The sequence below is a fragment of the Lepidochelys kempii genome, chromosome 4, assembly GCF_965140285.1.
Source record: "Lepidochelys kempii isolate rLepKem1 chromosome 4, rLepKem1.hap1, whole genome shotgun sequence".
Taxonomy (NCBI): domain Eukaryota; kingdom Metazoa; phylum Chordata; order Testudines; family Cheloniidae; genus Lepidochelys; species Lepidochelys kempii.
Genome location: NC_136383.1, coordinates 23779360 through 23805509, shown reverse-complemented (window position 1 = coordinate 23805509; position 26150 = coordinate 23779360). Strand labels below are relative to the sequence as shown.

The 26150-nt window shown below is 38.7% G+C and overlaps 1 protein-coding gene across 2 annotated transcripts in view; it reads right to left on the bottom strand.

Moving 5' to 3' along the window:
• Positions 1 to 26150, bottom strand: part of BMPR1B (bone morphogenetic protein receptor type 1B) — a 356230-nt gene that overhangs the window by 279982 nt on the left and 50098 nt on the right. Inside the window, exons 1-2 of one of the 2 annotated variants that reach the window (XM_073340729.1) lie at positions 9561 to 9619; positions 4678 to 4748 (exon numbers count right to left, since the gene is read on the bottom strand). The gene's annotated coding sequence lies outside the window, so the exon portion shown is untranslated. Of the gene's footprint in view, positions 1 to 4677; positions 4749 to 9560; positions 9620 to 26150 lie in introns of those variants that run through there. The other variant, XM_073340728.1, reaches the window with a different exon arrangement.

The window sequence follows — 26150 nt, the reverse complement described above, 5'->3', positions numbered from 1 at the left end:
TGACATCTTGATGTGGCACATCAGGCATCTGTGGGTAAGGCAGTTATGTTCCAAGGTAAGTTCCAGTGAATGCCAGTGACAAGGTAATCCCAATATAAAAGAATACTTGAGAAAGACAGTATAATACAAACATGACAAAATTCAGTATAAATAGTCTCAATCAACTGAAGTCTTATTTCTCTTCTCTCTCTTGTTCAAGCCCTTCCACACATGCTTTTCAGTAGCTAACTCGCATTTTTCCAGCATTTTCCTGATAGTTCACTATCTTCCTCCATCCTCTCCTCCTCAACATCAGCCTCCCTCTACCCCTTCCCCTCCCCACACACACACACTGATTGTCACTACTGTGTTTAGGAGCCATATCTGCACATGGTGTTCTATACAATGTTACAGTATTTAAGTCCACTTGAACTTGGCCTCTGGGTGGAAGCATTAAAAAAAATTAACTTGCCTGCAAGTAGCAAACAAAAATAAAAATCTGCCCTTTTCAGAGAGAGATATTACTATAATAAAATTTAGTCATTTGATAAATTGAGCTGACTTAATTTGCAGCTACTCCATCTCCAGCTAACGTCTCCTTCCAAACCCCTTCCCCCAGACTGTACCATTTCTTACATACACTGTAATACAAAACTTCAGTTGAGGTGAATGGCTTTTACTTCATTTTGGTACTCAGTACTATAGTATTGCTATTTTGAATTAAATTTACTATCCATATAGATATGTCATATGCACTTCCAAAAGTTATTCATGTCTATGACAGGGGGAAATAAATGACTTTTTTTAAATATATATGGTTTTCTTTTTAAATGCCAAAATACTGTCTTACATATACACACAGTAGGTAAGTATTCAAGTTGCACTAAAAATAACAACTGACACTTATTCCAACAATGAAAGAAAGTGTACATAGTCTATTAACAAAATTGGGTTTTTATAATATTTATCACTGTTGCCAACCAAGGGCACAATAACTGACGTTTGGATTTCATGCTCTTGTGACAACTGAATGAACTTATGTGAAACAAATAACTATGACTGATTAAACCCGGGAATATTCAACTCTTTTCTTTTTGGGTCTCAAAGGTAGCCAAGTACTGGTGCTGCTCTTCACTACTCATCTGCAGAGTGATTCATGCTAAATTTATGTGTAACAGATTTCTTTTCTCTTTTTTCCACCCCATACATACCAGGAGTCTCAAAAGAATCTCAATTATATTAATATTTATATGACTATATTACAACAGGTCTGTGATAAAATATACAGGAGGCTTGTTATAAAATGACATGGGGTATGTCTATATAGTTGCCAACGCTCCAGGAATTAAAGATTAATCTTTAATTAAAGATAATGCCATGTGATGAAACCTCCAGGAATTAATCCCAACCAAAGTTGGCAACCCTAGCTGGGAGTGGGCCACCCATCCCAGGTAGACAGACCCACACTAGCAGGCCTCAAGCTAGTGTGCTAAAAATAGCACTGTGGACATCGCGGCTTGGGCTGGAGCTAAGGATCTTGAACCCTGGGAGCGAGGGGGGTCAGGTAGACTTGAGAGCCGGGGCCACAAAATCCACTCTGCTATTTTTAGCCCACTAACTTGAGCCCTGCTAGTGCAAGTCTGTCTACCTAGGGTGGGGGGCTTGCTCCCAGCTGCAGTGTATACACTTCCATGGGGGCTTTGCAAGAGTTTGGTAGAATAGTTGTTAATCTGTTAGATCTAATAGTTACATGGAATCCTTTTACTGGCAATAAACAAATACATTCTTCCCTCTCCAATTGTTTCTGTGTGTCCTCCACTGGTGATGTTTCCACACAAGAAAATACTGATTCTCATGTTCTGTTATAATCCATCCTGATGGGCATTTTATCCAGTCTCTGAAAACTAAGACCTTTCGTGAACAGAATTATTTTAAAATACAGGATCATTTTCTCCTTTGAAATCTGGATTGTTTGTGAGCCACCTGAATGGTACCAAGGAGCAAGACCCTGCCCTTAACTGTCTAAAAATTTCCTGCATGCATAACAAGTTCCTGTACTCCACATCATTTTAAGAGATGTGTTTGGGTCAAAAGTCCTCTCCACAGCACTAATCTTCAACGGACATACGATTGTTTAGTACCAGATGCCACTGGTGTTAAGTTACAGCAGTCTAAGAGATACTCACACGAGAGCCAGCACAGATTAGCCCACAGGATCAGAGTCATGATCACAATAAAGGATATGTTTGGAGAGGAAGAAGGGACCTCTGCTCTACTTTGCTAACCTCCTCAGTCCCCCAAATCCACATCTTTCCACTCAATTAGAATAATAAATTATTATTAAGCTCCAACCACGTGTTCTACAATGACATGAATATAGAGACTGCCCCTGCCCCAAAGAGTTTTCGATTTAAAAGACTATCATGGAAGAGGAAGTTTTCACTGGATGATCACATGCAGGAGTTAAATTAAGTCAGAGAAGAATGTTGCTTTTGCATTGAAAGTCTGTGGGTATTTCTCCCTCATTTAATGGCATGAAGGATGAGTTAACTTAATTTTTAGGAGCAGCTTTTTTGGAGGGATGGTGTTTTTTTATTTTTTTTTAAATAATGACTTTTTATGGGAAATTTCCCCAATCCTGCAGCTGCTGTCACTGCCATTGTAAAAATTATTCTTACCAGAAAGGGTAAAACTTGCTACTTAGATGCTTGTGTTAACTCCCCTCTTTCAATCAGCTGGCGGGCATTAAAGTCAGTGGAGTTATGCCAATTTATCCGAGTTTAGGATTCAGGGTATATAAGGATATCCATGTGATACAATAATGATCCAAGGTTCTGTAGTGTAAGAATTGCCAACAATGATTACATTACTTTACATTTGAGACAAATATAATCAACAAAAGAATAACTGACTAGTCTGAGTCTTTATTGACTGCACAATACTCTAGAGATTATAAAAGAACAATACTATGAATAATAAATGTATACAATCCCTACTCAAAATGCAATGAACACTAGAGTTGAAGATTATTTAGTCAGCATCTTCTTGTACAGACAGCAAATACAAAAATTCAAAACATATAACTCTGGATTTTTTGGTTTTTATTAGCAAAGGAAATCATAGTATCTCCATAGTACTGGAATGCAGTTTAGTGATTATGGCACTATTATTCTTCATTGGTCTATTTGAAGGATTATCTAACTTCCCCCAAAGTGTCTTGCTCCTTCTAAAAATAATACATTAAATTGTTTCCTCTAAAGATGTTCTTAATATGCTGACAGAAATGGTGGACGTAAAGCCAAGTTTAACTATGTAGAGTGTATTTATGGTTTCAATTTTTCTCCATTTAACCTCTTTAAAAAAAAGACATAGAAGTAGCCAGGATATGCTTAGTGTAAATACTATCCCTAAGGCATAAGAACTGCTCTCTCTGTGCATCACGTGGGGTGCATGACACTCCAAAGGGGAAAACAAGAAAGCAGGAGCACTGCTTTACCCCTAACAGAGCAAACTGGGTGCACAAAGGAGAGTAAGCTGCACCCTCTGACATGTTACTTCCACTGTACATCTAGAACAGATCAGATCTGCAATGCCCGCAATGGAGGCCTGTGCATTAAAAGGTGTAATTGAGTCCTGCACAGGTATGACACACATTAGACACATACAAATAATTTATAACACTAGGTACCAAGTAGAGTTAGTATATTAGGTATCGGAATTTTAGATGTGTAATTTTAGTATATTGGTGTAAATGGGTACATCGCTGCAGTAAACAATCACATCATATACTCTAGCAAGTACACGCTATGGGCTCGATTAAATCCTGACTCAGGCAAAATTCCCATGTAGTTCAACATGAATTCCACCAGAGTGAGACTAGATTTGGGCAATATTAGTTAATTTACAAATTACTACTGGCACCTTTTCATCAAGAAAACACAACAACTCTCTCCCCTGCACTAAACTAACACTTGAATGTATGACCTTACCGTCAGTGGTTACAATGCTAAAGACTGAAAAACCACATTATTGCTATAGCAGGATTTCCCTCCTCCCCCTCAATTCACTATACTTAATTGACATTTTACAAGATAGCAATTTAATTCTGAGCATTTGGGGCTATATTTAAGTCAGACTAAGTAAGTACAATATCAATGTTTTGAATGAGTGGCAAAATATATGTCTTAGTTTGCAGAACAAAGAATCAACTTTTGATCTCAGGTACACCAGGGTATAAAAGTAATGTACTATCATTCATTAATGCATCAAAAGACAAAGGACTGGTACATGTTTCCGTACGTTTTTTTAAGAAGTATCTTATAGGATATGGAATTCTAACTCAAGAGCTCTTACAGTCTGTGCAAATGTTTGATGAAGAGAACCACAGCTGAACAAGCCAATATTTTAAATTCAATGGAGTATGGAAAATGCCAGAAGTTATTAATCATGTCACAAATTGATATCCACTTTGTCATGTTGATCTACACCTCCTTTCTTATCTCCAGGGGTTTTACTGATACCTGTGGTAGAAGTACACATTCCATCCATTATACAAATTGTGTTATCACATACTTCACTTTAACTTACTGCTAAAGCACAAAGTTAAAAAACCTCACATCACATACCTCCATTGACAAACATACTATAAACTCATAATAATGAATATTATTTTATCTTTACCAATAGATGTTGTCTTACCTTTATCAAGTTAACCTGAAATGTCCCTTTCTCCTATTCAGCTCCCAGGAACAAAAGAAGTGAACTCCACCCTACGAACAAAGAAAAATTTAAAAGTGATTGGCACTATGCTGAAAGTAGTAATTATATTACTACCATTAAAGAAAGACTCTGTACCAGGGCGTCAAGCGTATGGCCCACTGGCCAGATGCAGCCTACAGAACAGTTTCATCTGGATTCCCGCAAATCTTTGGGCTTGTCTGTACAACTCTGGAGTCTCCACTACAGGTGTGTTGGGCTCTAGCTCCCTGGCTAGTCTGCAGTGATGTAGCCTCTGTTTGAAACAAGACCACATCATTGTGCTCTAAGGAACATTTCTGTCTACACAGAGGAATAAGGGGGAGTCCACACTGGAACACTACAAATCACAAGGTGGTCATTAGGCCCATCATATGAAAATTGTTTGACACCCCCCTACACCACCATCCTGTAGTGTCTTCTTGTAGCCATGTAAAACTATAATGTCACCTGCAGGAGAATCTAAGGACTAGGCATGGCTAGTTACAGTAGAACCTCAGAGTTACAAACACCAGAGTTACGAACTGACCAGTCAACCACACACCTAATTTGGAACCGGAAGTACACAATCAGGCAGCAGGAGAGAGAAAAAAACAAAAAAACAAATGCAGTACAGTACTGTATTAAACATAAACTACGAAAACAGTAAAGGGAAAGCAGACTTTTCTTCTGCCTAATAAAGTTTCTAAGTATTAAGTCAATGTTCAGTTGTAAACTTTTGAAAGAACAACCATAACGTTTTGTTCAGAGTTACAAACATTTCAGAGTTATGAACAAGCTCTATTCCCAAGGTGTTAGTAACGCTGAAGTTTAACTGTAAATAGTCAGTACAGTATTTCAGATATGACACCTGAGGACTAGCATTTGATAAAATGAAGCACATGGATGGCAAAATATTTATCAATACTCTATCAATTATGGGAGGGAAATATTTACATTTTGCAATTTATGCTTATTATCTCATCTTCCAAGACAACTTGGCAGAATGCATGCATTGCAACTCATCCGGTATTCTTTGAATGGATGAGTGTTCCTTCATGCCTCAGCCCCCACAGGTCCAGAGTAAATCAGCATATATGTCATTACATTAATTTCTATAGCACTGATAATTCACAAGGTTTACAAACCAAAGCCTTCTCTGGCTCCCATGATGGCAGAACCGCACAGACCTGACTGGGAGCTGGATCAGAAATGTATAGCAGCACAGGTCGTCAGTCCCAAACAGCTGTTTGGTCATTATGTGCATACTTCTTAAGCTACAATTTGGTCCAAAATCTGTCTAGAGGGATACATACTACTTCCTCTCCAACTAATCACCAATAAAACACAGAGGCTGCTTCAGGACTATAGCCTCACAAGATAATTATGACAGAACATTACCAGTGCTTAATTTGTAATGAAAGAAGTGCCAGGGCTCACACAATTTTTTTTTTTTTTTTTACTTTCATGACTGACACAGCAAGCCCAGAGGTGCTGGGCTATGAACTGCCAAGTGGAGAAGTGCCGAGGCTTAGCCCTGGCAAGCCCTGACACAAATTAAGCACTGATTATTACTAGAACTACTGTTGGCATTAGAGTAGAGCCAAGAGGCCCTAATCACACCCTGGCCCCAAAAACACACAGTACATTGTATGAGGCAGTCAGTGCCCCCAAGAATGCACAAAACACAAGGCAGTTAGTGCAACAAAGAGCATACAGTTTACATTAAGATTGGATGTGACATGGAAGTGTAACAAAATGGAGGGAGTTGCAGAAGGTGGCCAAAGGTAACAATGTAGTTACAGAGGCTCACTAAATCCAATTTAAAAAAAAATGCAATGTAAATAAAACAGGAGATATTAATATCAACAGTCCCTGCTGGCTACCAGCCTAGCCATTATCAGTTGGCAGTTTACCATAGGCCTCCTGACAGAAGTAGGTCTTGAGAAAGGATCTGAAGAAGGATAGAGAAGTGGATATACAGATGCATTTGCGGACTAGTTGCCCCTTGTGTGTGAAGTCGTGAAAGAAAATGTGAAGTGGGAAAAATGAACAAATAAGCAATTTAGACTAGCATCATTGGTGAAGTTGAGTCAATGGCAAGACTAAAAAGGGGACGACATAGTCAGAGCCACAGGCCAGAAATATTTTAGTAGCAGCATTTTGAGAATGCACCTGAAATTGGTAACATGGATGTGAGGAAGTTCAAAATGGAGATGGAATTTCTGCACAAGAAAAAGAAAAAGGCTACATCTCAAAAATGTTACAGAGGAAGCAGAAGCAAGATCTGGATATGGCTTTGGATGCATGGGCTAAAGTGAGGACAAACTTGAAGAGAACACCCACGTTTATAGGCCTGAGTGGATGATAATGTTGTCAACAGTAACAGAGAGAAGGGAGACGGAGGACAGGACAAGGAGGTAAGTTTTGACCCTGCTAAATGTACTTTTCTGCAAGGGGTGTCAGAGGCAGGATGAGTTGCAGGTGTGAATGGAGGGAGTCAGACCAGGAGAGGAAAGACAGATTTGAGAAGCATCAACATAAAGATGGTACATGGAGGCGTGTGAGCAATGAGATCACCTAAAGAAATACAGCAGAGAGATAGTAGGATGAAGCCAAGGATGGAGCCCTGCAGTGCCACAGAGAAAGTGAAAGAGGGGAAGAGGATTCACTAAACAGAATTCTGAAGAACAGACACCAAAGTAGGAAGGAAACGAGGAAAGGAGGGACTCAAGAAAGTCAGAGGAAAATATTTTAAGAATGAGGGGGAAGGTCAACAGTATCAAAAGCCGCAGAGAGATCAAGGCAGATGAGAATGGAGAAGTGTCCTGAGAATGGATTAGAAGTCCGTAAAAAGGCTACTAAAGACCTCAGCAAGAGCAGTATCAGAGGACTGGAGAGAGAGTGAAAAACAGTTTGAAGAGTATCAAGGACAAAGTTGGAGAAGGATGGACCAGTCAATGAGTTTATAAATGAGAGGAGGGAGATGGAGTGGTAATTTCAGTGGGAGGGCAGGATGAAGGGAGGAGGGATTTTGGATGGAGAAACCAAAGCATGCTTGTATTCTGAGGAGAAGCATCTTGATGAGAGCATGAGGGTACAGAGAAAAGGGAAGTAGAATATGGCGGAAAGAGAGGTCATGAGGGGCAGTAAAACCAAGGTTTTTACTTCTTTTGATTCATATAACTGTTTCCTGAACCACTACAGTATTGCCTTAGAAGCTGACATCACTCATTTACCCTCTCTAAACCCTTTCACAATGCCCACTGCTTATCTTATCTGAAGTAGTGCTGCACATATCAACATACATTCAAAGCCTGAGGATTGGTTCTCCCTCATTTCCACCCCAAACACCAACCAAATATTTATCACCTCCTTCATAATATTGAAACAGCCAGCACTATCACAAAGGACATGGAAAGAAGTGGCTTTCTGATAATCACTTGATTCAAACAGCATGTCCTTGGTTTTAAAACCGCGTGTTTTGAAGTCTGAGTTTATCAGTTGGGCACCCAGCAGCTGTTCTATTACACTGTTCAGAAGAAGAAATTAACTTTGTCAGAGTTGGGGGCTGGGAGAGCAAAGGAGAAAAATCTAGCTAACATCTTTGGTTATAAAATATCTGACACCATCATCATCTTTATACAGAAATTCTGAAGTGTTGCAACTGGTTTGTAGCCCATACAGCTAATCCTCAATGCCCCATGACTGGTTTCCATACCCCACTTTATGTAATTTAAAGAAAAACACCACCCATTTGGCTCATGACAGCAATCAAACTTAAATGAAAAAACCTTCTTTTCATTAAGTGGAGAAAATAAACTGCTGAAATGAGTTTGAAAGGTTTTTTTTTTATTTTTAATTAATACAGTCACCCACTGATGGCAAGTGTATCTTGCTAGAAAGTGACCTCATTTTGTGATTGTAGCAGTCTGGTAGACCTGTATTTGAGGCTGTAAAATAGCTTCCAGCCTCTCTTAACAATCAGAAGAATAACTAGTGACCTACATTTTTAAAACTTACTAGAAGTTTTGTGTGCCTTGATGTTGGGGTGTTGAACCTAACTAAAGGGCCTGATTTTCAGAACAGGTGTTCAACACTTTCTAAAAAGAAAAAAAGAAAAAAAATCAAGACTTTTAGCAAGACTTTCAAGTTTGGCACCAACATCCCTAGCCCCTTATGAAAATTTAGGCCTAACATGCTGAAACATCTAGGTTTTTTATTATTAAACTGCCACAGCTTTTACAGTTGTATTTAGATTTATTCACTCTGTGAACATTTTACATCCTAAGTGTGTTAGCTGGTTTTAAAACAAATTTGTAACACACACCTTAAAAAGGAACCTTCAGCAGCACCAACAAAGCCTTCTCATGCTGGAAAAGCTCCATTAAAATCTCCTTTGCAGCTTCTCACAAACTCTCTCCCAGTGTCACTTAGTCTCTCCCCACTACTGAGCTTGTGTGTATCTTGCAACATGATCTAAACACTGTCAAATCCAGGCTCTTGGTGAACCAATGAAATGAATTCCATATCTTCTTGAGAACACTTGGCTGAGTCCCCCATGATTATACAAAGGATCACTCTCACAATCATCTCAACAGAGAGGATCCAAATCATTTAGGGCTATGACCCTACAAGTTACAAGTTAAGAAGAAGGTAACTGAAGGTGCAACATCTTTAGGACAAAACAACACTTTGTAAGAGTATAATAAAAACAATATATGGTAGATTAGAGTTTTCAGTTTGTAAGGGAAACTACTGCTCTTTGGGCTGAACAGTAACCTCCAATGCTCAATAAAGATCTCAACTCCAATAAGTATAATATGCATGCCCTGGGCCAAACGTACCTTTTCATGGAAAACTTGCAAGACAATGGGGTAGAACAGCAGTACTCCCAAAAATCCCATGAGATCCAACTCAGTTACTGCTGCATTCTGACCTCAGCCAGGAGTGGGCAGCAGCTACTCAGAAGAGACAGAAGGTGCAAACTTCAAGTTACACAGAGCCTGCTCCCAATTCTACAGATATTTGCAGTGAAGGTCTTTATGCAGTCACTCCACACTGTTTCCCTACTCCCTCCTACCAGCACAGCTCACCAAGCAACCATGGATCTCCCTGCATGCAGGTGTTCTTGCATACCATACCCCTCCCCCCCCAGAAAAGAAGGCACAAGACACGGAGCTGAAGTTATTGTTTACATTACCAGTGTAATTTCCATAGATTTCTCTGGAGGAATTTAAACTGAGTTACTTAGGAGGCATAATGCCTGGAGAGCGACAGTTCCCCAGCTTCACCTTCCTCCTCACATGGGACTCCAGTCATGTCTTACTCATGCACAATGTGTCTCCACAGGCTCATGAGGAGCAGGAAATTTGCAACACAAATTACAATGCCCCTCCCCCGCTTCCACTGTTCCTGGGATCTTCCTGCACCTTCCTTTGCTCCCTTGGGCAGTGCAGAATTCAGCAACTAGCATGATGCATGTATACATTAGAAGAGAACATACACAATGGACACACTGTTATGGGGGGGCGTGTTTCAAGATTTAAGAAATTATATCACAACACATAAGTGGTGGGACTAAGCAGATTACCAGTTAGCTCTGAAGTCATCTCTATGAGCACAAATAAATCCACTGTGAACACTCAATCTATTGTATGTTTCTTTAAACAACACCGGTTTAGCTATTTATCTTCAAACAAATACAGTTGAAACTTGTTTTCCACCTAAAAAAAATACAAACCTTGGCAGCAGAGCATTGGAAGGGAATGAAAACTATAGATTGTTCTTCTTGATACAGGCTGGTGATTTTAAAGAGTGTTGAAATAAGAAGTTTTATATGAAGTGAGGGTTCAAACACACTGTTTCATCACTTTAAAGTTAATTACATCAAAATGGATTCCTCAAGCAGAATTTATCCCTACTATATTAGCATAAAATTATGTGAACAATTATGTATATACTGCAAAAATCAAGATAGACGAGAGCAGTGGCTTTATTGTGTTATCTTTCTTTCCCCTGACACCGGGTATTCCAGATAGGGGCTTTCAAAATAGGTAGCTTTTAAAGAATTTATACACTTTTTATTTTATTGTGTAGTCCCCCACTACTGTCCCTATCACACTCTATGTAGGAAAATCTGTCAAGAACCTGCATTTTTGATTTTGGTAAGATTCTTGTTGTCAGGTACTTCACGTAAGTATTTAGGTCAAGATGCATACATTTTACCCTGGATTTCACAAATGGATCAGGTGGATGCTAAAGGAACACTCCTTCACTCCCTCTACTCCTCCAAAAGCCAAACAACTCAGAGAAGAAGCAATGTTTCTATGCACAGAAAGGGCAACACAATGTGTGTTGTGCTTTACTGATCATTTTATTTTAGTAGACTGTTGTTGGGTTCTGGCAGCCACAATATCATCAGTACATAATGTACAGAGAAGGTGTGTATGGCCACAGTGGAAGAAGCTAAAGAGGTCACTGGCTATAAGAACTTGAGCTAAATTCAATCACTATTTATTGTAAATTGCATATAAAACACTCACATTCCTGAGTGTTTTATATGCAATTTATCATTCCCTTAAATCTCCCCTGAAAAACAGAGACAGAAACTTAAAATTTAACACTGGCTGACAGAGTCTAGGGCCTAGTGTAAACTGACACAGGTACACCAAAAAGTTGGAAAAAAACGTACTTAATCGTTAAAATGTTCTGTTTCAAAAGATAAGGAAGCTAATTTCTGCCACAGGTTAATATTTATTGTGTATTTAATTTGCAATATTTTTCAGTGCAGTTGAATAGTATTTTCATGATTTTCTTACTCCATTTCTCACAACACGTCTTCCAAAAGGATTCCATCCATTTAAAAAGCATGCATTGTGAGGCAGCCTACAGGATCAAAGACTCTTCAGCTAATAACAGAAAGTTATCAGGCCTTCAAGGCAAATGCTGAGAAAGAGGCAAAGCTTGGAATCATTACAGAGATAGCTTTAAAATAATTAAACAAGTTATTTGGAATCAGTAGTACTTAGTCGATTGAGAAAATGAATAGAATCCGTCAGGAAACTTCTTGAAGTGAGGCAAATGACAGAAAAGTGCTACAACACGAGTAAGATGAAATTTCATTTGATGTCTCTTTTGCAAGGCAAAGAGACTTTGTCCTTATTGAGAAGTTTTGTAAGAAAAAATAACTATATGTATACAAATACTTAGCATGTGGATTTCTGTGGGGTCACATTATCTTTCAGAAAACGTAACTCACTTTTTAAACAGCGGTTTGGATACTGGTTCTTTCTAGGACACAAAGCTATGATGATTTGAATACTTTGTGAATGGTCAGCATGTGTGTGTTCTCCTAGAGAAAGGAAAAAATTATATTCTGTGCAAGGAACTGAAGCAGACAAGTGCTTCTAATTAAGGGCCAACAAGCTGCTTCAGTTAAAGAATTTCAGCTGAAACTGAATCAATGCATTCATTCCTGTGAGTTTAGCTATTCTCACAGGAAGGACAATGGGATTTCACCATGCTATGGTGCAACCTGGGGCACACACTTCAGAGCACCTTTTTAAGTTTTAAAGTGGCAGAACCAGGCCCATTGAGAGAAATCTGGGGCCCTTGTACATCTTGCTCGCTGAGGCCTGCCCCTCCCATTTCACTTTATTTACATAGATGTTAGATCCGGGGGGAGGGGGCCCTGAGTTCTGGATCCCAGTAGAACTGCCCCCGCCTTCACTCCCAAGGCAGATCAGAGGGTCCCAGGATTATGTGATTCTGGAATATGTAGGTACTAAAATTAACAGCGGATTTTCGGGGAGGAGGAAAGTACTTCTGTGGGTGAAGCCTCCCCCAGCCCTTCTCTTTCTTTCTCACTCACACTATTTTTCTGTATTTCTCTACTCCATTCAGGCACTCACAAACTGAGCCTTTTCTGATCTCAACTGAATTTCATTTCCCCCTCACCAGATTAGTGTGATAAGTACCCATTTTAAAACATCCTATATGAAATATGAACCTTTTGTTTTCAACTGAAATCCACTGCTAATAAGAGCTCAGACTGCTTTGTAGAATAATAAAATACAATACTCTCTAATACAAGAGAAGAAAGATTTAGAACTGGGGAAAAACAAAGGCATCTCAGACACTGTGTAATAACTGTAGTTGGTTTTTTTTTTTAATGGCAAATGTAATTTCATTTTTAAGAACTACTTAAGTTATAATGTGTGATTCTATATTGAATAGTGACCTTTTAAATGGCACTGTAGGAATCCATGTTTATTTTATTTCATGGTAATTGCAAGATCATCTTTGCAAATAAGATGACTAGGGTTTCCCCCCATCCCAATTGCAATACATACAAATCCTTGGATACAGGTCAAGCAGTGTTCTTTTGGTTTAGTGCATCTCATAAACAGTAGCTCTGGGCCATTTAGGATGAATGAAAAGTCTGATGAATATGCATCTGAGGTGTAATATGTAATCTGATGAATATGCATCTGAGGTGTACCTAAATTCTCCATTTGGAATTTACACTAGTTAAAATCCTGTTGATGACGCATAAATCAGAACAGAATCTAGCTGTGTTGTCTCTGAGTAATATTATGTATCATATCTGATTACTTTAGTGAAATACACTTAAACTAACCACATAAGATTCTGAATACTAAGAGGCAGTAGACTGGAAAAAATATCAACTACCTATTTACCCAGACCCCCGTTTCTGACTATTAGGATGCATGACCAATTCAGGGAAAAAGAAAAAGCCAAAGGAAAAGGAAAAGGAGAGGGGAAAACAGCTTTAAACAGTTAGATACAAAACGGCTTAATTAGAGCTACAGATGATTGTGCCACCCACATTTAAAGTGCCCACTACCAAACAGAAGCATTTTGGCAAAGGGCCTTTTAAAAATAAAAAATAAAAAAAGGTGAACCCAAATAGAATAATTCAATGATGGCTAGACAGCCAAAAGGGATAATTGTGCTAATTAATGCTAGAAAAAGGAACAATGCTCTTAATATTCTATGGGCCAGAGATTTGTGTGGAAGAAATCCTGTGATTGGCCTGAATACTCTGGCATTTTAAGTGTCAGGAGATCTCCACAGCATTGGTGAGACCGCACTGAGAGAGTGTAGCAAAACTGTTTCAGGATGCTAGGACTTGGGACATGATGAAGAAAGAGAAATTTCATGGTTGATGTGGGAAGACATGACTGCAGTTTGGACGGAAACCTTGATAGGAAAATGGAGAGACATCTCTTCCAGATGATATGATGAGGGTCTAAAGGACCAAATTATGACTCCATTTAGCCACACGTCTGATTAACAGGTCTGAATGGCCTGAAATCTCAAAGGAAATGATAAATACAAAAATGAATGATCAACTTTTCTCACAGGTCCATCAGCTTCAAAGCTCTCAGTACACCCAAGAGTCTCTGACCTAGTCTTTGACAAAGACTTTTGACTTTCTCAAAACCCTAGAGAAAAACATTCCACAGTGCAGCAGAGACTCAAGAGCAGGAAAGGCATATGCTCCTGGTTCATTGACAAACATTGGAACTAGAGCCCTTCCTAGAGTGAGGGTGAAACAACAATCCCAGGGAAGCAGCTGAAGGCTTTGGAAAATCAATTTATCAGCTTATATATGGCTGGATTTACTTTGTGTGGGTTTGTGCAAAGAGGTCTGGGTTCTGATATAGTTTGTCCCAAAGCAAGAGCCATGGCTGGGACATCTACATGAGGAGACAGCAACAAAATCAGTACCTTCAAGACCAAGGAGACACAATGATACAAGAAAGACCTCAATCTCTCCTGATTTTCTAGGGCATCTTCACTAGCAGAGGATGGAGCACTGCATATTGGTTTCTGTGTATTGCTTCCTGCACTTTAACAGACTATTGGATCTTCTGCTGGGCAGTTAAGACCAGAATGCTCTTGTTCTGGAAAGAAGAACACCTATCTGCTGGCCCACAGACTCAGATCCTGTTGGACATAAGAGGAAAAAAGTGCTAGTAAGAGCAAAGAGAACGGCAACATCCAGAGTGCTACAAGTCTTCAATCTGCAGTTGTTACAGGGACAGAAAAACAGGGAGGGTTGGTACCAACCTGGTCTTCAGGGGCTGAATTTAGATACCAAGGAAGAATTTTTCATTAAAATGCCTATATAATCAAAGAGGATATGGCTATTTCCTCTAGGAGCTCTGGAATGGCAAGTGAATATTTACATGACAAAGTGATTTTATTCATTTTAGTTAATGTATCTGATTTTTTGAAATAACTTTTTCTTCTTTCCTAACTTTAGAAGAAACAACTGACTACAAGATCGAAATCTAGTTTCACCAGACTATAAAACTTGAAACACACACACATACACACAATTACCTTACAGTAACTCGGCTCTTCAAGATGGTTTCTTGCAGGTACAATCCCAATTGCTGGTCAAAAATTCCAATCTCATGTGCACGAGGCACATTTGCACCAAAAGTGAAATGCACGTGGGCAAAGACTCAAAGAGCCACCATAAATTCCCCCCCTCACCCAACCCTTAGAGTTAAGCCTCTCTAACCTAGTGACACCAGTTTTACATAAGTATTGCCCTGCATAAAAAGTATCTCAATAGGAATAACTTCTTTGCTTAAGTCTCCCTGAACTAATTATTGACACAGTGGGCCAAGACTGCATTATACTTATTTAAAAAAATACACAGTTTTCCGAAAAAGCAAGCTCCCCAAATCATTTCCAGATCAGCCTCTGTATGTGCAGAAACCCTTTTCATTAAAAGAATAAGATTAAAGGAACAGTTAAATATGTTGACCCAGCTATCAATTTACATGACAGCTACAACAGGAAAGAAATCATAACTTAAAAGTGGGGTGGAAAGCAACAATGTAACGAAAGTGTTAGCAGCTCACTCAGACTTTGGCCTGTTTGTGAATAATTAGAAAAATCTAAATGGATTGAACACAGTATCAAGAGATAGAATTACAGTTCCTTTCACTCTGATGTATTGAAAAATAAGAAGTTAAAAAATCCAGCATAATAATTAAAACAATCACAAAATGCCTCCCTCCTTTTCTAATTTACAGCACCTTAAATTACTACCACCAATTTAAATAAGAGCAGAAGCTTTTTAGTTGCTTCTTTCATGCTTAATCCATCATTTGTTTCAGTATCTTGTTTTAGAACTAACCAGCTCACCACCTATTGCACATCATCTGCTGCACTTTCCACATCTGAGGAAAAACAAGAAAGAACCTTTTTCTCATACTATATATCCAAACTGCTATTTTGATCCATCACCTGCTACATGAGAATCAGAAGGCACGTCATCATCACATATGCCCAGACTTCATCAGCTTGAATCAAAAGAATTAAAAAGGAGTTCTCTAATATGGCTACTTGTAATAGGGTCATCTGCCACCCAAGCACCCCGTTGCAGTTAGAGGTCATACTGCAGCACCCCATCTGTGTTCCTCTCTTCAGGGTCCCATAAGAACTGTAGGCTATTGTATTTAAAACATTCCCCTTCCAGGGTCCAGTTCTTTCAGTCCTCAGAGTCAACACGTTGGTCCTCCAAGGCCCAGCCCCACTTCAGTGTCTCTTTCTCCGTTAGGTAGGGAGTAATTCCCCCGCCCTCCTTTCCAGAGCTGGGTCCCAATTCAATCACCACTTTTCAGGTTTTACCTGGCTGGATGGAGCAGAGTCTTCAGGCTCTTCCTTCCTCTTGCCTTAGCAGGCTTCTCCCAGCCCTCCCAGCTGGGGCAACTCATCTACTTTTCCCTGCCTTTCCTCAGTCCCTGCCACAATTTCCTAAGCTTCACCCCTCTCTTCAGCTTCCTGCTGCCCTTTATTGGGGAATCAGCTATCCTCCATCAGACCCCATTGTAACAGAAAGTAATTGAGAGACAAACATACCTCTCCTCCTACCATTAAAGGTTTATTTTGGGGTTTGAAGGTTCCTGAATGTTAAGGGCTCCAGACAAAATGATGATAATTACAAGTCAATTAAAATATATTGAAATTGTTTATAGATTGGGAAGGTTTAGAATCAAGTGTTATCCCACTAAAGTTTTTCATGGGCATGAGCAGTGTATAATATTTCAGCTAAACAATCTGGGGTCAAAAGCTCAATACATGTTTGCAGCTCTTGCTCTTCAGACAAAGGTTACAAAAAATGACCTATGCAAAACTTCCTGCCTCCTGATGTTTTTTTGCCAGTCTCCATTCCAAAGGTTTTCCATATAGCTGGAATTCTGCCCATGATCTCCATATCCCCGAAGAAATACTCTTTCCAGATGAGTTCCCCAGAACAGAGCTGTGTTTCTTAGAAGGCAAAGGGATATTTATAAAAAGTACAACATCCTGAATGTTGCACCAGTTGGCTAATATATAATTATTCTATAATTTGACATGAAAGTCTGGTAGCCATTTACAAACATTATGAAGAGGCACCAATGTTCAAACTCTAAGGCTGTTGGATGCTACAGGGTGAACATTTAATATTTTCAAATAAAGGGGGTTCTCTGTTAGATTTCGTCTTCATTTTGTCTCAGTTCAGATTTTAATTTTTTAAATAAAATCTATGTTAATTTAAAACCTTTGAAGTTTTATCCAAGCTTTTTTTAAAATGTGACATTCTATTGCCCTCTAATAAATGTGCAGAATGGTCCAATAATAGAGTAGTTCCTTTTCTAGATGTTTTATTATATTTGTTGATGTTAATGATTTGCTAGTTTTATTCCCTTTCAAATACAACCTACTTGTTTCTCAAAGTTCTTTAGAAAAAGCACTCAACTGATCTCAGGCATTAGCCTGAAAAATGCATTTTGACACAAAGATGAAAGGAAAGATAATTTAGTATATTATTTACCAATTGAAGGGTCACACCTCAATACATGCAGCTCTGCCCATAAGCTCACATCCATCCCACTGTAGCTCAACCACACAGATATACACCCTTCAGCAAAGTAACACCCCTCTGAATGAAAAATGCTGTTTAGTTTTGCTCAGGTTCCAATTTTACTGATCTCTCTTTATATATACGGTACTTCTCAAATCACCTAATCTATGCTTTGTATAAGTAGAACTGCATAGTACACAAATGGCAAAACCAGGATTTCTTAAAATGAAGTTTTAGAATATTAAACTCAAATTATAAACAAAACAAAACAAAGGGATGCAACTTCGTGCCCTCACGTTGCACAGCCATATATTCTGTTAATGCAGATGGGTTCTAATCAAGCATGTGTATCAAGAGAAGATTATTTTTTCAAAACAATGTAACTATAATTGAAATAGAAGTGTTGTATCCAAAGAGTTGATTTACACAAATTAATATTAGAAAACTACATTTTAAGGGGAGATTGTCAAAGGGATGAGTGGGTTTCAGAGGAAATGGATTTAAATCACCATTTTAAATCATGATTTTAATCAGCAAGCAGGAAATCTTCATTTAAAAAATCTTATTTTGCATTTGTACTTTTTAGTTATTTTCCTAAAGAAAGGTTCTCTCTCATTGTGTGGAAACCATCAAAACACACTGATATGGAACCAAATATAGCCTTTGCCTAAATTTAGTACTTCTTTATTATTATACTGGCTCTGTTTCCTTTGTGCTGCCCTGACACCAATGCCAGCTGGTGGATTTAAAACCTAAGTCAGGGGCGCACACACAAAATTTGGGCCTACAAGGGTTGTCAAATCGAATTCTGATCTCTTAATTCCCAGTCCTTTGTCTTAACCACCAAACCATTATTGGTCTTATGTCTAGATGACAGGAAACACAACTGGAAATTGGGAGTCCTACACTGACTCAATGTGTGAGACTGGGTAAATCACTCAGCTTCCTCATGCCTCAATTTTCCCAATGTTACTATATCTGCCTTACTGGGATATTGTGAAGCTTTGTCAGCTACTTAATGATCTTAAAAGCTTTTTGAGATCTTTAGACAGAAGGTGTGCTATAAACTGTATGTATTTTTAAACAAGAGAGAGTGTGTGCTTTTCTAGACGGGGGAGATTAAAAACTAAAAAAAAGTTACATGCTACTCAAAAATCACGAGTGAGTATTTTTAGTCGGCATTTGCTAAGATTTTAACATAGTTCAATGAAGGTCTGCCCCTTTGTCACTTCATTGCACATGCTCTCTTCTCAGGAGCTGATGTGCAAATGCTGCTTTCAGTAAAAGTAGCATGAGAATGATTGTAAATGCCTCACTGAAAGTCACACAGCAGAAACTACTTTAACATCTGCAATACTAAAAAAAAACCCACTGCCTTTGAGAAGAACCCACCTGCTTACCTCCATGTTAGGCTCTCATGACAATTTTAGCTGAATTCTGAAGGTTTTCTTCAAATTCTAAGCTTTCATTAAAAAAGTGAAGATTTTATCTTTTTCTGAGAATGCGGGCAATCATTCAATATTTCCTCTTCACAGATAAAATCTGATAATTTTTCTGTCAGATTCAGCTAACAATAAAGTGCCACTACTAGAAGGTAAAGGATTAAGCATACATTGACTATTCTCTGCCAGGGCAATGTTAAGAAAACAAAACCAGAAACACTTGGAGCCTATTGAGCTTTAATTACCTTACGTTTCACCATTCATGTTGTTTTATTAATTTTTGCATTTCACTCAACTTGGACAATGAAAATAGATTAGTGAGTTTCAATTTTGTTTATTTTGTAGCCACTTGGAGCTTCCAGCTCTCATGGTCTCACACAATACCCTAAAGTCTGGGTGAAAATGCTGCAGGGCAATGTCTAAAAAAATAAACTGATTTCATGGAAAACCATAGAAACAGTTCTATTATTTTCTGAAAATAAGTAAAAAAAAATCCCAGCTACTACTCTTTTTGTTTTGCTTTAAATAGAATCAACTTTGGGGGCTAAACTTTCTGGCAGCATCACTTTAATATATATCTTTATTTAACAGTTTACATAACATAGCAACCTATAAACGTCATTTCTTTCTGAAAGGCAAACTTCAGTAAGTAAGTGAGAATTATAAATGAAAAAAATGATGGTATTAAATTTTGTCTGTGTTTGAGTGTATAGAGAAATCATATACATTAAATGTAAGGTAACAGTAGCTTAAACTAATTCCGTTAATATCTATGAATAAGCTTTTCATTTGGCCATTTTCACATCCTGTAATTAGTGCAGAGGAAACACAGGTTACGGGTTCAACTAGCGCTTAAAATGTGTAATTACATCTACTAGACTTACCCTAAGGGTAAAGACTTCATGACCTAAAATACAAGGCACCAAATTCCTTTTACACATGCTGTGGAGTCTAATGTTTCAATGGATAGTTTGATTATTGTTAATATTCAAGAATCAGTCATCCTCAAACAAAAGATGCAGAAATTAAACCCACATGTCAAGATTTCAGACAGGCTAACAATGTTATTTATCTGTAATAAATGATTAAAACAGTATCATAAATATATTTGCTCAAATCCATTCAGAGACAACATCTTGAAAATGTATCAATACCTGTAAATTCCTCCATGTGTAATACTCGAAATAACATTTTAAAAACAGCCAATGGGTGGGTAGGTATTTTGAAAAATTCTCAATTTGTGTCAGGTCTCTACCTTTGATTTCAAGTAAATTGTAATTGTACTAAGATCACAACTTTTCTTCACCTTACCCCCAGAAAATCCAGTAAAAGTTTCAGTTTTCCAACATCTCATTTCACAAAGAAAGAAACAAAAAATTAGGACCACAGGGATTCCACTTATATGGACAGGCATAGGAACATGTAAGCATCATGCACTTAACCAGACTATCCACTAGTTTTGCAGTGGGCTTTGGTTTATAGCAATAGGCTCAGCAACTGCCATCTCTGTTTATCAAATGTCCACCATAGGTTAACATAACACCAGTTCTCCGAGTTTTATGTATGTATTCATCTGCAGACAGTACACAGGGGAAGACAGCTCACAGGCTATATGCCACAATTTGGTACACGTTTAGCTAAATTATGCACTTAAGAAATATGCACTTCCAAAGGGATCACATAAGATCCAATGGGGACAGACTGGAGCCAAGTGAGTGCGATGCCATAAATAGAATTTGAATGTAAATGGAGTGGTTTTCTGGCTATACCAAAAGAAGGACAGGAGACATTTGACATGGGTTTAATGAGGCCACAACTTTATTAGTCGATGTCGAGGACTACCAGGCAGATAACAGTGTACAGTTCAGGTAACCCCATGTTTTTCCGTACTTACCCGAGGGCTTCAACCAGTTCCCCCTCTTTTTCCATCCAGGTCCCTCCAGCAAATCCCTTTCCGGGACCTTGCCATCCACCCCTCCCCGTAGGAGGGTTAAGGTGGGCTATAAGAATGTGGGGTTGGCTCCCTGCCTTACCAATCATAGAAGTCCCCAGCCGCCCCCCATTTGTTCCTTTAATGAACACCTCTTTTCAAGTCCTTTTCCAAGCCATTTATCTGGTCACTGTATACCTTTCCTATGGAGTACCTGCACTGAACATCCATCCTACACTTAAATAATGAGTTGAGACAAATGGCCTACCACCCATCATGCCATGCATGAACAAATCCCTTCCTGAAACCCATTGTGGGGAAGGTGAAAATAAAACCCAACTGCACCCAAGCCAATATGGTGGTAAGGGAAAAATTCCTTCCCAGCCCCCCTAAAAAAAAATGCCCACAGCAGGTGTCAAGGTTCCTCCCCCACTCTGAACTCTAGGGTACAGATGTGGGGACCTGCATGAAAAACCTCCTAAGCTTATCTTTACCAGCTTAGGTCAAAACTTTCCCAAGGTACAAAATATTACCCCCGTTATCCTTAGACTGGCCGCTACCACCACCAAACTAATACTGGTTACTGGGGAAGAGCTGTTTGGACGCGTCCTTCCCCCCAAAATACTTCCCAAAACCTTGCACCCCACTTCCTGGACAAGGTTTGGTAAAAAGCCTCACCAATTTGCCTAGGTGACTACAGACCCAGACCCTTGGATCTTAAGAACAATGAACAATCCTCCCAACACTTGCACCCCCCCTTTCCTGGGAAATGTTGGATAAAAAGCCTCACCAATTTGCATAGGTGACCACAAACCCAAACCCTTGGATCTGAGAACAATGAAAAAGCATTCAGTGTTTTACAAGAAGACTTTTAATAAAAAATAGAAGTAAATAGAAATAAAGAAATCCCCCCTGTAAAATCAGGATGGTATATATCTTACAGGGTAATTAGATTCAAAAACATAGAGAACCCCTCTAGGCAAAACCTTAAGTTACAAAAAAGATACACAGACAGAAATAGTTATTCTATTCAGCACAATTCTTTTCTCAGCCATTTAAAGAAATCATAATCTAACACATACCTAGCTAGATTACTTACTAAAAGTTCTAAGACTCCATTCCTGTTCTGTCCCTGGCAAACGCAGCATACAGACAGACACAGACCCTTTGTTTCTCTCCCTCCTCCCAGCTTTTGAAAGTATCTTGTCTCCTCATTGGTCATTTTGGTCAGGTGCCAGCGAGGTTACCTTTAGCTTCTTAACCCTTTACAGGTGAGAGGAGCTTTCCCCTGGCCAGGAGGGATTTCAAAGGGGTTTACCCTTCCCTTTATATTTATGACAGCAGGTGTTGACCAAACCTGGTATTTTACCACCTAAAGGGGAAGGAGGGTGGGTCCTGCTTCAGCCTTGGTCCGTGTAAAAGGGAGGCTTCAGGCACAGAGCTGCCCCTTTTAAACCCTGCATCTCTAGGAGATGAGTCAGGGACCACGCTGACCCTTTTGCAGCAGTTCCAATCTCCAGCCATAAAGCACTGTTCCCTTCATTTGGCCAGCCAGCCAAATAACCCGCACTTAAAGGCGAAGGACGACAGAGTCTAATATCATGGTCTTATATAATAAAAGCCTAATCCTGCAAATCTTATCCAGACATTTTCCCATCAAATATAAAGTGCATTGTATTAATTGCCAGAGGACTCACATTTTAACTTTTTTTGTTAAATTTCAACTTCAAGTCAAGATAATTTATAATAGCTGGGTTACAAAACACATGAGTAAAGGGTTGCTTTTTTTACTGTTCCTTAGATTAACAGGGCTCTGATTTTGCTTTTGCAAGGCCTATAGAACTCCCATTAAATTGATGCTCAATATCAGTGGGATTTTTTCCCTGAGCAAGGCTTGCAGGAGCCTACTCAAAGGAGGTACACAGAAATACAACTTCACTTCTCACTGAAAAAGGTTCACCTGAGAGAAATTACTCAGCAAGTTCCAACGTTTTTCAAAAAGTGATATATAACATTCAAAAAAACCGTTAAAAGAAGATTACAATTACAAAATAAAGCACTCAAAAATTAGTAAATGCCAGAATTAAAGCTGTCTATGCAGCCTGAATTCAGAGGATGGATGGATAGATAGATAGATAGATGATGCATTATGATACTCTTGCACAGTATTACATGGGAAATTTTCAGCAGAGCCAGGAAGAGAACATGGAACAGAAGCCAGTTCTATGTCCAAGTTCAGTTCCTTAAACAATAAGCCCCCTTTTCTTCTTGCAGTCTTCTGCTTTATTCCCTGTCCATCCTGTGTGCTGAATGAGGCCTGGGTCCTGTACAACAGATAGTATATGATCACGTTATCTAAAGACTTTATGAGAAGACCTACAGAAGGCAGCTGAATTAAGGCTGCATAACATTTCAATTTGGCCTATTAGAAAGAGAATTTCAGACTCCAAACTTAGATGATCATGGGTATGGTTCAAGCGTTTGGGTTAAGCTCAGTTTCTAATTTATTTACTGTTAAAGCATTCGGTTTACATTTAGAAAAATAATGCCTGAATATAAAACCAACTAGAGGGTTTTGGATTGTGGAAGACCACCACATTGATTTATGGGGCTCTACTTCACGATTGAAATCTTTTAAAAGTAAACTGTATATGAAATATCTTCCAAGGACAGTTGACAGAATTTATCTTCCTTTAAGGAAAATGCATCTTGAAACCTAAAAAGTTTGACAGAGGCCCTAATGTTTAGGTGCTCCTCATTTCACTAGCTTTTACAAGTTTTAACCATTTCTCCCAATTTTCTCTTGTCCTGGCAATTTTTCTTACAAGTTGCATTTACATCTCACTCATCATCAAGGATACCGAATGGAATCTTGAAGGCATTTGCCAAGAAAGTCAAGATCTAACTTATATGCAACATCAAATAATGCAAGAATGTTTTCTGCTTCAAACATTGCTGCTAAACATCCACACTGAGCAACAGTGAAACAGTCAATATCCTTAAGGGATTCATCAAGCTGTGTAGGGACTTAGGTTGCTCAAAGTTTCAGTTCTAAGAATGATTCCCCACTCATTATTATTTACGTTGATGATATTTGAGGAAAAATAGACATAGCAAATTGTTCCTTTAAAAATTTTGATATCAGGAAATGTTGTCCATCAGCTCATAAAGCAGCAGATATCTTCAAGGTCTCCTTGACCTATGTAGCATTATGGGACAATCTTTACACAAGGACAAACTGTTCTCAAACAATTCCTCCAATGTACAAGGCACTGATCTTTTCGTCAACACTTGGCATGCAGGTCTTCTTGTTCTACTTCTTTTTTCCTGAATAAACTATTTATTATGGACAGAATCCCAGGGCAGTGAGGCAGCACAGGATCCTGTTCCAAACTTGAGTCTGGCTTTTTGGATCCCCCTTTCAAATCTTTAATATCAGAGTGACTGAGAATGTATAGTGACTTTTTGCACCTGTGATCCTCTGGTTTTGGCAATAAAACTGACCTTAATTTGTGACATATGAAGATGCCTATTGCCTTCCGCAGAGTCATGTGCTACCGACTGACAATATGAGTTCCACCGGTAGCAAAAGCAAGTGTAAGCAAAACTGTTGTTTAGACAGATGGGAACACAATGTTGGAGGAGATCTCTTCCACTGACCTCTATTTTAATACCAGTGACTTTCTGTGCATTACACATGAATGGAAGCAAATTACTGTTACTGAATACTTTGAAAAGTCCACAGTTAGCATTAGAGTGATTGGTTTTCCCTTCCAAGTCAGAAAAGAGGAATTCTTTGGCCATATTGGAAAGCTGCAGAGGGTCAGCCAAAGTCCAGCTAGTTGTTGTCAACTACTAAAGCATATTAACTTATATTCTTGCCAAAAGACCATACAATTAACACACCTCTCCTTCTGAAAGCAAGATGCATACAAAGGAAAAGATGTGTATGCAGAATCAGAACTGGACCTAAAAATGCCGAACATCTAATCTTGTACAACATGCAAAATTTTTTACCAGAAATAAATGGCCTTAAATTAAAAAAGGAGAAGAAAATGAAAAAAATTTCCTGTTTACAAACTATACATAATCAAAATATTGTTTGGTAGATTTATTTGAAGGAGGGATCAGGGGTGGAAGACATTGCCACAGCATATTAAGGTCTCAAATGAAGCTCATTCGAAACTATTGGAAAATATACTTTATAGTTTAGAAACAAATCTACAACACTGCTATCAAAACATAATGGTCTAGCTTGTTAAAATAAAATTGTTGAAAAGAGGGAAAAAATATCAGCAAATATTTTCACAAAATGTCTTCTAGTCTTCAGCCAGCTTTAATTAATATCTACTTACCAAAAAGAAACCCTTTATGCTATTCTTTGGCAGCAAATAAGGCTCTGATCCTGCAAACACTTAAGTCCATACATAACTTTACTTGCGTGTCCTTCCATTGAAGTCAATGGGACTACTCACATGAAGGAAGCTATATACCTATTTAAGCATTTGCAGGATTGGAGCCAAAACCAGTATCGAAAAATCTACCATATGTTATTTCTGACACAATGTAAATCAGGCCTCCAGTTGGAGTTCAATGCCTGTTTGTAACCTATAAAGCACTAACTAGCTCAGAACTTGCCTATTTGAAAGACTCCTACCCCATGTGACTGCCAGAGTTATGATGAGCAGGGGTGCTTTAAATTGGAGCTCCCTTGGTTAACACAGGAGGGAGCTGATGGCAAGCCATTCTCCATGAGGGAGAAGAGTTCTCCTTTGGTTTTATAGATACTGCTACCATGACTTTCTTTTGTTATATGGAAGAACAAAGTTCCTTGATATACCTTGGGTGGTTTTGTTTTTGTTTTTAAATGTGGCACATCTGGAAGGTGGAGCAAGTCAGAGAATGTATTCATTATTTATATACTGCCACAAATTGTCATGGCACTTCACAGAACTTTGAAATCCTGAACTAATACAGGAATGTCACCAAATTATTAATATATTTCCAGTAGCTCCAATTGTCATTATCCTCCAGTACATGGTTGTAATCCAGGAATCCCTTGGTGACAACTGCCAGAGGGCACAGGGGATGCACAAAGTTTTACAGGGAACCCCTGGGTCAGATATCTGCATAATAGGTCACTGAAGCATGGCATGTGAGGTTTACTGAGAGC